Source organism: Coregonus clupeaformis, chromosome 36 (genome assembly GCF_020615455.1).
Source record: "Coregonus clupeaformis isolate EN_2021a chromosome 36, ASM2061545v1, whole genome shotgun sequence".
NCBI classification, from domain to species: Eukaryota; Metazoa; Chordata; class Actinopteri; order Salmoniformes; family Salmonidae; genus Coregonus; species Coregonus clupeaformis.
Window position 1 is genome coordinate 923842 of NC_059227.1, and position 13473 is coordinate 937314.

Below are 13473 nucleotides of genomic sequence, written 5' to 3' on the forward strand. Positions count from 1 at the left end.
TGGATAAGAGCGTCTGCTAAATGACTAAAATGTAAATGTAAAATGTATTGCAGGGGTGGTGGAACAACACTCCACATGGGTGGAGATAGTTCAAGCCGCATTGAGAGTGGAATCTAATTCTGCTCACTTTGCAGTGCATGTAGTCGCTGCTCAACATACCCCAAGTACCGGTAATGGATTCAAGAGTAAGAAAAATTAAATCAAGCCGAGAGGTAAATATGACAACAAATACATTCGCAGCGAAAAGCCGTCGAACCTTGTCACCAATGTGGCGCATTTGGCCATTGGGTGAGGGACTGCACGGGGTGCCTGAGCCCTCTGTACCGTATCATTTTGGAGTAAGTGTGGCTGGGCAGACAGCAAGCACTCATGAAAGCGGCCGGAGTTGGGAGTAACGCATAGGCGGATTTTGCCTCTGTGCGGTCGTCAAATTGGCTACATTTTGTGTTGACAAATCTATGCGAAATGCCAGGGGAATGGATTCTAAAAGGTAACAAGTTAGAATTGGCACAGCCAAACACTCCTTACAAGTTCAGAAAACCTTTTTTAAAATCTTGTGAGACATTATATTTAGTCTTAATCTGAAATAGATTTACATTTTATGTCGTCTTATTCTGAAATAGATTTATAGAATTGATGAAAGGGAGGAGGGGTCACGAGAAATTAGAGTGGAGTTAATATTGTGAGTAATTGTTAGTAGAGTTTTAAAGAAGCAATTCTGTCAAGCGACAGCACTGGGGTTACCAAACCTAAAATGACCTTTAACAATTTTTGTTCATGAACATGAAGGGCATTGTAGTGCGGTGGTTATGGAAAATCGTGGGGAAAAGAGAGACCAGTCATATACGGGAGTAAATTGTTAGACTCGATGGCGAGATAAATGTCTGGGTAGTACATGTTAAATAAAGGGTACATAAACATTGGGGTGGATTAAAACAAACGATTAATGATTGGAGGGAGGACAGTGGACTTGTCATTATCATGTTTTGTTTGTAATTAAAGCTTTTGGGTTGCTGATTAAGATGAAGCAAAGTGAATACTAACGAAATGTACACTTTCTGGGGTGTCCATATCTCTGTTTTTTAAATGTTTCCCGAGACTGTTATCTTCGGAGAGCAGTTAGTGAAATTCTGCAGTTTTATAAAGTATAAAGGTATATGGATTCGGCCATAAAGGGAGCTCCCAAATAAGTAAGGCCTGGCCATTGGTTTCTTTGTTTTTGCCCTACGTTTTACCACACACACCAGCACGCACACACAACTCACCGGTTCTGAATATTTGTTAGTGGTGTTAATTCCGTGTTTGATTCATTGTGTGGGGTCTTTTTAATTTGGTTGTAAACTGGGTATGCAGACTGATGGAAATGTTTGAAATGTTTTTTAAATGGTTTCTGAAGTAGAGGGAAAGAAAAGGGAAAGAAAATACTTATTGGTGTTGAATGACCTTTGTCCTGACTTTCTGGTGTGGCCTGATCACCCTCACTAGAAAGGATAGAGGCTTTGGGTGAGATTTAAGTATGATATGAAGAAGTGTATAGCTGTTGTTGTTTTGGTTCTTGTTTTTGTCTTTGTTTTCGATACAAATCTCACCAGATAGGGTCTGCTGTATGGTCGGGATTTCTCCCTAAGGGTTAGCTCTCTAACTCCCTGACCCAGTAACTCTGTGGTGATGTCGCCAGTATGATAGGGGAGTATAAGCCAATTTGGAAAATGGTGTCAACAGTGTGTTGGTATGCTCTTTGACATTTGTCTTAGAAATCTTGTATTAAGAAAATTGGGAAGGTAATAATTTGTCATACGGTAAATAGTTGTTTGGATTTTCTGAATCAGAAATGTCTTAAACTGTTGTTTTTGTCTGTCCTCTCTCGAAGTTATGGGGATAGTGACTATCGATGGTATCTATATGCATAGAAGGAATGATACGACAAGAACAGTGTAAGCTTCACCCCCCTAACCAGCTTAAGTAATGGCGAAAATTGCGTTCACCACGACCCTGTCCTGCACCACTTCTACTGAGACCTGAGTACGAGCCAGCAACCTGTGTACGAGCGGCATGAGTGCGGCATGAGTCCTGAGACCGTACATGTGGAGTGAGCATGGAGAGAGATCACGTCCAAACTTCTCTCATGCTGCTGGTGTACTGGAAGGAAAAAGGACCAGACAGAATGGACTGTACAGAATGGTGGTGGTGAGAAATTTGTGGGCTTGGGAAAATGGGATTATTCCCCAGATATTGAAATCGGGACATAATCAAGGGCCATCAAATGTTACAGGCATGAGTTACAGTGGGGAGAACAAGTATTTAATACACTGCCGATTTTGCAGGTTTTCCTACTTACAAAGCATGTAGAGGTCTGTAATTTTTATCATAGGTACACTTCAACTGTGAGAGACGGAATCTAAAACAAAAATCCATCAAATCACATTGTATGATCTACTTTCCCGATCACATGGTAGTTCCCCAGTGTAAGGCGCTAGTCGATTCAGGCCAGGCTGGGAACTTTATGGACAGGACATTCTCACGCAGTCAAGGCTTTTCATTGGTTCCCCTATCCATTCCACTCCCCATCAGAACACTTGATAGTCGACCATTATGGTTCGGGTTGTTAAGGAAGTTACTGTACCAGTCACCATGATCACCCAGAAGACTCATTGTGAGCAGGTTACTCTCCTGCTTTCCCTGTGGCATTAGGTATCCCTTGGCTAGCACTCCACAACCCCACCTTCTCATGGCCGCAGAGGGTTCTCACGGGGTGGTCGCAAGAGAGTGTCAGGGTAGGTGATCGAAGACCGCCCGAAAGAGGCGAGCGAACTCTCCGTAGTTATCCAACGCGGCTCCTCCTTCGTTCCAAACCGCTTTGGCCCACTCCAGGGATTTCCCTGAGAGGCAGGAAATTAGGACGGACACCTTCTCTCTCTCCGATGGAGCCGGCCTGATGCTTGAGAAGTAGAGCTCCAGTTGGAGGAGGTATCCTTGGCAGAGCGCCGCCATCCCGTCGAACGCACGTGGTCGGGATATCTGGATCCCTTTGGGTGCTGGGGTGTAGGTGGCTGGATCCGGTTGACCAGCTGGTCTCGACAGATCGGGGCCTCTCCTCTCCAGGTGTTGGACGACCTGAAGAACCCGATCCATCGCTTCCCCCAAGCTGGCCAGCATCGTGGAATGCTCCTGGACTCGTGCCATGACTCCAGGCATGCGCTCCTCTCCCGCTGACTCCATATCGGGTGGGTGATTCTATAATGAGTGTGATATAAGGAGTCAGGTGCCGGAGGGTAAACCACCGAAATCAGAGTTTATTCCGTCGTACACAAATGCGCTGGATAGCGACACACGGAACCAGGCACAGGGGAAACTATCTACCCTGGCAATACACGGTACGGGATACTCCAACAATATACAGGTACAGGGGAAATATCTACCCCGGCAATACAAAGGGAGAGTAGCTCCACCTAGCTACTCTACTCTCACAAATAACAATCACCCACAAGGACAAGGGGGGCAGAGGGAACACTTATACACGGACTAATGAGGGAATAAGAACCAGGTGTGTGTTATTGACAAGACAAGACAAATGGAATGATGAATTATGGAGTGACAGTGGCTGGTAAGCCGGTGACGACGAACGCTGAAGCTTGCCCGAACAAGGAGGGGATGCAGCCTCGGCGGAAGTCGTGACAGATCTTGGAGGGTGGTTGATCATGGAGGACATTGGGTGGATCCAGGTCTGGGGAAGGAATACGGTAGGCTTGTCAGAGCATGGCAGAACCACTAGATCCTGAAGAACAGGAGCAGAGTGTCACGACTTACTCCGAGGCTACCTCCTCTACTTGTTCGGGCAGGCTTCGGCGTTCGTCGTCACCGGCCTTCTAGCCACTTCCGCTCCTCATCTCATCATTCCATTTGTTTTGTCTTGTTCATTACACACACCTGCTTCATATCCCCATCAGTACCTGTATAAGTGTTCCCTCTGCCCCCTTGTCTTTGTGTGTGATTTGTTATTGTGGATGTTCGATTAGCTTGGTGGAGCTCTTTGTTATTTTGTATCGCCTGTTTATTTTCACCCGTGTGCTTCGTTGTTTTTCAGTGTGCCTGTTTTGCCGCACTGAAGTGTTTGACGCATTGCTGCGTACTACTTTGTTTCAGAATAAACATATTTATTCTGTGATTTGCCCTCCTTCGCCTGACTCCTTCAAATCACCCATCACAGAATCAGCAGGAGAAACGAACATGCCTGGATTCGTGGCACGGGTCCGGAAGCATTCTGATATGCTAGCCAGCTTGGGAGAAGCGATGGATCGTGTTCTTCAGGTCGTCCAACGACTGGAGAGGAGAGGACCCGATCCTTCGAGACCAGCTGAGCGACCGGATCCAGCCACCCACACCCCAGCACCCAAAGGGATTCAACTATCCCGACCAAGGGAGTATGACGGGACAAATGCCCACTGCCAGGGATTCGTCCTGCAACTGAACCTCTACTTTACAACCATCGGCCCGGCTCCATCGGAGTATGAGAAGGTGTCCGCCCTCGTCTCCTGCCTCTTGGGGAAAGCCCTGGAGTGGGCCAATATGGTCTGGAGTGAAGGAGGAGCCGCGTTGGACAACTACGGGGAGTTTGCTCGCCTCTTTCTGGCCGTCTTCGATCACCCGCCTGAAGGTAGAGAGGTGAGCGAGCGGCTGGTCCACCTGAGGCAGGGGACGAGGACCATGCAGGACTTCACCCTGGACTTTCGTACTCTAGCGACTGGGTCCAGGTGGAACGAGCGGGCCCTCGTAGCCTACTTCCTACAGGGAGCTAACCTGCCGGGACACCACGTTGTCTTTCGATCAACTGGTGGACATGGCCATCCTGGAGGCAGCAGGCAGGGCACTCTCGCGTCACCCTAAGTATCGAACACCCACACTCATTCAGAGCCCTCTGCTACGCACTGTACCCTACCCATCCACTTTCCTGATTATTTGGTAGTTCCCCAGTGTTAGGCACTGGTTAGTCAGGCGCAGCTGGGAACTTTATGGACAGGTCATTTGCACATAGTCTATGCATTACATTGGTTCCCCTATCCATTCCACTCCCCATCACAGCACTTGACAGTCGACCATTAGGGTCTGGGTTCGTTAGGGAAATTACAGCACCAGTCACTATGGCTACGTACAATACTTTTTTGAGAACAATCACTTTTTTAATTATTGAGTCTCCTGATTTCCCTGTTGTGTTAGGTCTTCCCTGGTTAGCACTACACAAGACCATCTTTTCATGGCCGCAGAGGTTTCTCACAGGGTGGTCGCGAGAGTGTCAGGGTAGGTGTATAGGTGTTTCTGTTGGAGCAAACATGGTGGAACGTCCAGACACTACCTCCACCGTGCGCATTCCCCCCGAATACCTCGATTTGGCGTGAGTGTTTTCCAAAACGCAGGCGACCAAATTACCACCTCATCGGGCGGGGGATTGCGCGATAAACCTCTGTGTAGACACTGTGCCTCCCAGGAGTCATGTGTATCCCCTGTCGCAGGCTGAAACAGAGGCTATGGAGACATACATCTCCGAGTCCCTGCGCCAGGGGTTCATACGTCCCTCCACTTCACCCACCTCCTAGAGTTTCTTTTCTGTGAAGAAGAAAGACGGAGGTCTGCGCCCTAGCATTGATTACCGAGCACTGAACAAGGGCACAATACGTAATAGTTATCCTCTATCCTCATTCCATCTGTGAACGAGTCAATGCATGGGGCGCGCTTCTTCACAAAAGTAGATCTCCGGAGTGTGTACAACCTGGTGCGTGTTCCGAGAGGGGGACGAGTGGAAGACAGCATTCAGCACAACCATGGGGCATTACGAATACCTGGTGATGCCTTACGGTTTGATGAATGCGCCATCCGTCTTCCAGTCCTTTGTGAACGAGGTGTTTCGGGACATGCTTAGTCGCAGTGTATTGGTCTACATCGATGACATTCTGGTGTATTCCTCTATGCGCGCCGAGCATGTGTCCCTGGTTCGCAAAGTGCTGTCCTGACTGTTGGAACATGACCTTTGTGCCAAGGTAGAAACATTTATGTTTTTCCAACAGTCTGTCTCCTTCCTCGGATACCGCATTACCACCTCAGGTGTGGAGATGGAGGGAGACTCCAACCATGGTTAAGGGGGTGCAGCGATTTATTGGCTTTGCCAACTACTATCGGAGGTTTATCCAGGGCTTTCTCAAGGTTGCAGCTCCCATCACATCTCTGTTGAAGGGTGGGCCATCCCGGCTCCACTGGTCTGCTGAGGCTGACAGGGCCTTCAGTAACCTGAGGTGTCTGTTCACCTCAGCCCCGGTACTGGCCCATCCCGATCCATTGCTACCGTTCGTAGTGGAGGTGGATGCGCTGTCCTATCTCAACGCTCGGGTATGCCTCACAAACTCTGCCCCTGTGCCTTCTTCTCCAAGAAGCTCAACCCGGCGGAGCAGAACTACAACGTTGGTGATGGGGAGCTGTTGGCTGTTGTCCAAGCCCTGACCGTGTGGAGGCACTGGCTCAAGGGGGCGAAACACCATTTCCTCGTCTGGAGGGACCACTGTCACCTGGAGTACATCCGGGCAGCGAGGAGGCTGAACCCTCGCCAGGCCAGGTGCACGCTACTCTTCACCCGGTTTGATTTCACACTCTCATACATCCCGGGTATGAAATCGTAAAGGCAGACGCACTGTCACGGCTGTACAACCCAGAGGAGAGGCCAATAGACAACACCCCGATATTCCCGGACTCCTGCATTGTGGCGCCGGTAGTATGGGCGATGGACGCAGACATAGAGCAGGCGTTACGCACAGACCCATCTCCACCTCAGTCTCCAGCTTGGCTGCAGACTCTTGTCCGTGACCGTCTGATCTATTGGGCACACACATCCCCCTCCTCTGGTCACCCAGGTATTGGTCGTACAATGCGCTGTCTGACCGGAAAGTACTGGCAGCCTACCTTCGCTAAGGACGTGAGGGTGTATGTCTCTTCCTGCTCGGTGTGCGCCCAGAGTAAGGCACCTAGGCATCTCCCAGCGGGTAAGTTACAGCCCTTACCAGTTCCACAATGGCCATGGTCCCACTTGTGTATTGACTTCCTTCCTGATCTTCCCCCTCTCTCAAGGTAACACCACCATCCTGGTCGTTGTGAACCGCTTTTCCAAAGCCTGCAGCCTCCTTCCTCTGCCCGGTCTCCCCACAGACCTGCAGACTGCGGAGACCCTGTTTACACACGTCTTCCGGCACTACGGTGTGCTAGAGGACATAGTGTCTGACCGCGGTCCCCAGTTCACATCCAGGGTCTGGAAGGTGGAGTCTAATGGGCAGGTGGAACGGGTAAATCAGCCAGTTCTGGCACTGTGGCATCAGAGCCAGACTGAGGCTCCTGCGGTGGATGACTGGTGTCGGGTTTGTGTTGGAGGCGTGGAACGCTGCTCATGTCCACCTCCACTGCGCCGTGCATCGCCAGAATGCCAATGCTAACCGCCACCGCAGTGAGGCCCCGGTCTTTATACTGGGTGATGGGGTATGGCTCTCGACCCGGAATCTGCTCCTTCACCTGCCCTGCCGGAAGCTGAGCCCGCCGTTTGTGGGGCCGTTCAAAGTCCTGAGGAGAATGAACAAGGTTACTTATAGGTCACTATGACCATGTTATTACATCTAAAAGGGCTTAAACTAAAGCACCACTTGCTTGCAGGAGTAACACATTAATGACTAGGCCATTATGAATGACTGAATGAATGGAATATGACTATTTTATTTTTTATTTTTATTTTTTTGTCATTTAGCAGACGCTCTTATCCAGAGCGACTTACAGTTAGTGAATACATATATATTTTTTTGTAAAAAAAAATTCTCCATACTGGTCCCACGTGGGAATCGAACCCACAACCCTGGCGTTGCAAACGCCATGCTCTATCAACTGAGCTACATCCCTGCCGGCCATTCCCTCCCCTACCCTGGACAACGCTAGGCCAATTGTGCGCCGCCCATGAGTCTCCCGGTCACGGCCGGCTGCGACAGAGCCTGGATTAGAACCAGGAACTCTAGTGGCACAGCTAGCACTGCGATGCAGTGCCTTAGACCACTGCGCCACTCAGGCGCTCAGACTAGTTCCTATAAGAACCCAGGATAGGGTGGGACCGAATACAATTTCCAAAGTAACATGCTCCGGGGCCATCTTAGGCTTAACCAACTAATAATAACCAACTAACTCTCTTTACATGCCAAATACATTGAAAAGGCACACCAACGTGCTATAATACTCAAAATGTTATGCATACACGAATGTACTTATTGTGATCGAGATGTAGTTGTCCCTGATTGCACTGACTTTGCTCACAGCTGCCTGTTTGAAGAAGTGTACTTACTGTGATCAAGATGTGGTTGTCCCACTGGTTATCCTAAGTTGAATGCACCAATTTGTAAGTCACTCTGGATAAGAGCGTCTGCTAAATGACTTAAATGTAAATGTATATGTTACTACCTCCAGATTACCGCATTAACCCCTTGTTCCATGTGTCTCTCCTCAGGCCGGTGGTGGTTGGTCTGCTCCAGGAGTCTGAGGTGCGGGAGGGCCCTCCGCCCCCTCTGGACATTGAGGGGACCCCAGCGTACTCTGTCCGTTCCATCCTGGATTTGAGGCATCGGGTGGGGGGCCTTCAGTACCTCGTGGAGGGGTATGGTCCGGAGGAGCGATGCTGGGTCCCGTTAGGGATATCCTTGAACCCTCCCTGTTGCGGGATTTCCACTGTCGCCATCCGGTTTGCCCTGCTCCGCGTCCTCATGGTCGTCCCCGAGGCCGGTGTCGGCGCGCTGCTGGAGCTGCGCGTCAAGGGGGGTGTACTATCACGACTTCCACCGAGAATGCCTCCTCTCCTTCTTCAGGCAGGCTTCGGCGTTCGCCGTCACCGGCCTTCTAGCCACTTCCGCTCCTCATCTCATCATTCCATTTGTTTTGTCTTATTCATTACACACACTTGGTTCACATCCCCTATCAGTACCTGTATAAGTGTTCCCTCTGCCCCCTTGTCTTTGTGTGTGATTGTTTATTGTGGAGGTTCGATTAACTCGGTTGAGCTCTTTGTTATTTTGTATCGCCGGGTTATTTTCTCTCGTGTGCTTCATTGTTTTATCAGTGCGCCTGTTTTGCCGCACTGAAGTGTTTGACGCATTGCTGCGTACGACTGTGTTTCAGAATAAACATTTTATTCTGTGATTTGTCCTCCTGCGCCTGACTCCTTCAAATCACCCATCACAAGAGTAAAAGGGAAAGAGACAGAGGCATGGAACGATGCAGAAAGAAAACACACAGGTTACAGGTAGATCCAGGCCAGGTTGAATTGTCCCCATATTGCTTACACCTAGCCAACCCGCTCAGGTCTACACAATTGTATAGGTTGTAAGGGCTAGTGGTTGATTTGGGATTCAGGGATAAGCTCTTTCTCAATTTGTCTTTCTTCGATTCCTCACATCCTGTCTCTTCGCCTCCTTTTAAAAACGGATTGGAGGAGAATATCTGATGTTCCTCGACCTGTAAGGGCTAAATGACTGTATTATTCTTAGGTTGCTGGTTTGGTTTGGACATGTCTCTGGACGTCAGTCAGAACGCAATGATGGCAAGGCACAGTGAACGGTTGACTTGCAGTTTACTTGGAGGGATAACAGTATACAACAGGCAGACTATGTACAGGGCTATGGGTTGATCACAAGGAAGGCTACTGTGTGTACCACTGATCCATAACTATGGCTGTGGAAGAGTGAATGTGTGGTTTCTCTATGAGAGAGCAGAATACAAAGTGCCATTAATATCAGGATAACATACATAGAAGTACAATGGCATTATATGACACCACTTAGAATATAAACTATAAAAGCATCACTATAACCATGTTACTACATCTAAAAGGGCTTAAACTAATGCACCACTTGCTGGCAGGAGTAACACATTAATGACTAGGCCATTATGAATGCCCTGAGGGTGTTAGGTCACGTGAAAAAATCTGGATGCTGAGCGAGAATTCCACTGTTTGACGCTGGTGCTGACTTAATAATTAATGTTGCTGGACAGGACTTTAGTGATGCCTGTTCTTTCTCACTTCATCTGACCTGACCTCGGCCCAAATTCCTCACACGGCTGTCCTGTTGACGTGTACCAGACTGTGGCCCTTCTCCTCTCCACAGGATACCTGTGTTATGATTTAACTGGATAAGAACCCAAATGCAGACAAGTACACCAAGCCAGAGAAGTTTTAACAGGTTTATTTACAATGTTCAAAGTCCAGGTTTCCAAATATATGGGAAGAGCAAGTCCAGGTACAGGGAGGGTAACAGATCCAGATCAGGGCAGGTGTGGTACCGTAATGTCCTAGTGTCCGTGGTGAGTCCAAAAGAGAGGTCCGGTAATGGAGAGCAGGATGGTGGTGGCAGGAGTGAAGCGGAGGCAGGAGTCAGGTTCCAAATATATGGTCGTCTTGACTATGATCTGACGATGAGTGGTAAGTTTGACCGGGTCTTAAAGGCTGAGGTGATTATGGTGAATGAGCTGCAGCTGGAACCCTGACTCCCGCACACCAGACTTCACTCCTGCAATCAAGGACAGACAGAGGGGAGGGAGAGAGCAGAGAGAGCTACCTATCAGCAGTAGGCCTAACAGTACCCCCCCCTCTACGGACGCCACCTGGCGGCCGACGGGGTTTATCGGGATGTAACCTATGAAACTCTCGGACCAGAGCAGGATCCACAATGAAGCTCCTGGGCACCCAGGAACGTTCCTCGGGACCATAACCCTCCCAATCCACCAGGTACTGGAAACCACGACCTCGGCGGCGAACATCCAGAAGTCGCCGGACAGTGTAGACCGGACCCCCACCCACGATCCTGGGCGGAGGAGGGGGACGAGAGGGCGGGCACAAAGGGCTAACCGACACAGGCTTAATCTGGGAAACATGAAAGGTGGAATGAACCCGTAGGGAGGCAGGAAGCTGTAGCTTGACCGCGCAGGGGTTAACAATAGACAGTATCTTGAACGGTCCTATAAAACGAGGCGCCATCTTCTTAGACTCCACCTTCAATGGAAGGTCCCGTGACTTCAGCCATACCTCTTGACCAGGAGAGTAACCGGGAGCCTGGGACCGGTGACGGTTGGCTTGCCTCTGCATGTACGCCGAAGCTCGGGACAGAGCTACCCTGGCCTTCCTCCAGACCTTGAAGCAGCGGCGCATGTGGGACTGCACCGAGGGTACCGCAAGTTCCCTATCTTGGGAAGGGAACAGGGGAGGTTGATAACCCAGAGCACACAGAAAAGGAGACAAACCAGAGGAAGCGTTAGTCAAGGTGTTATGAGCATATTCCACCCAGGGGAGCATGGAGCTCCATGACCCAGGGTTAGACCCAGTGACACAGCGAAGAGCGGTCTCCATCTCCTGGTTCGCTCTCTCGGCTTGCCCGTTGGTCTGGGGGTGATATCCAGAGGACAGGCTGGATGTAATGCCCAAAGCTTTACAGAAAGCTTTCCACACCTGGGAGACAAACTGGGGACCCCTGTCAGAGACAATATCCGTGGGTAGACCATGAGAGCGGAACACATGTTCAACCAAAATATCAGCCGTCTCTCTGGCAGTGGGCAGTTTAGGTAGGGCCAAAAAATGAGCGAACTTAGAAAAACAATCAATCACCGTAAGAATGACAGTCTTACCAGACGAGGGGGAAGTCCAGTGACAAAATCCATAGCGATATGCGACCAGGGCCGGCTGGGTATAGGTAGAGGTCGTAGATGACCAGCGCTGGCCTGGGTGGAGTTTTTACTTCGTGCACATACCGTACAAGCAGCAATGAAGGCTCGAGTGTCCGCCTCCATCGTGGCCCACCAGAACTTCCGTCGCACAAAGTCAAGGGTCCGCGAAACTCCAGGGTGACAGGTAAGGGGAGACGAGTGAGCCCACTGAAGTACCTGGGAGCGAGCAGACTCAGGGACAAACATCCGGTTAGGAGGACCCCTCCCAGGGTCAGCTTGATGATGTTGAGCCTGTCTAACAATCCCCCTCGATGTCACATGTGATGACTGCAATACTGCAGGTAGGAGGCAAAATGGGTTCAGGGTTACTACCAGTATCAACAGCCGAATGAACACGAGACAGGGCGTCAGGCTTGACGTTGCGTGACCCGGGGACGGTAAGACAGAGAAAAAATTGAATCTCCCAAAAAATAGTGCCCACCTGGCTTGACGGGGGTTGAGCTGCTTCGCTGACTGGAGGTAAGCCAGATTCTTATGATCCGTCCAAACGATGAAGGGTTGTTCCGCCCCTCCAACCAATGTCGCCACTCCTCGAGAGCCAGCTTAACGGCGAGCAGTTCACGATTTCCAACATCATAAATCCTCTCTGCCTGAGAAAGTTTCCTTGAGAGAAAAGCACAGGGATGCAGTTTGTTATCTTCAGGAGAACGTTGTGACAACACTGCACCTACCCCAGTGTCGGATGCATCCACCTCCACGACAAACTGGCGGTCGGGGGTCCGGCTGCATCAGAATGGGAGCCGAGGCGAAGTGATGTTTCAGTTCTTCGAACGCTGATTCGGCCCCTTCATTCCAAGCGAACGGTCGTGAGATGGAGGTGAGAGCGGTGAGTGGCGCCGCAATGCGGCTGTAGTCCTTGATGAACCTCCTATAGAAGTTCGCAAACCCCAGGAATCGTTGAAGTTGTTTGCGGGTAGAGGGAGCTGGCCAGTCCGTGACAGCAGAGATCTTAGCTGGGTCCATCCGCAACTCCCCTGAGCTATGATGTAACCCAAAAAAGAGGTCTCAGACACATGAAATTCACATTTCTCCATCTTCACAAACAGTTTGTTCTCCAACAACCTTTGCAACACCTGGCGCACATGCAGTTCATGTTCCTGGGAGGACTCTGAGAAAATCAAGATATCATCCAGATAGACAAAAACAAACCCGATTCAACATGTCCCGAAGGACATCATTGACTAGTGCCTGAAAAACAGCAGGGGCATTAGACAACCCAAAAGGCATAACCAGATACTCAAAATGTCCCAAGGGTGTGTTGAAGGCAGTCTTCCATTCATCACCCTTACGAATGCGCACCAGGTGATACGCATTTCGTAGATCCAGTTTCGTAAAGATGGTAGCACCATGAAGGAGGGGAAAAGCAGAATTAATCAAAGGCAGAGAATACTTGTTCTTAATGGTGATGTTGTTAAGTCCACGGTAATCAATACAGGGTCTGAGGGTCTTATCCTTCTTAGCAACAAAAAAGAATCCCGCTCCTACAGGTGACGAGGAAGGACGCATAATACCTGCCGCCAAGGAGTCCCGAATGTAGTTCTCCATAGCCTCCGTCTCCGGCCGGGAGAGATTGTACAGGCGACTGCTGGGGAGCGGGGCTCCTGGCTGGAGGTCAATGGCGCAGTCGTAAGGCCGGTGAGGAGGAAGAGAAGTAGCTCTGTGTTTGCAGAAAACGGATGCCAGGTCATGATA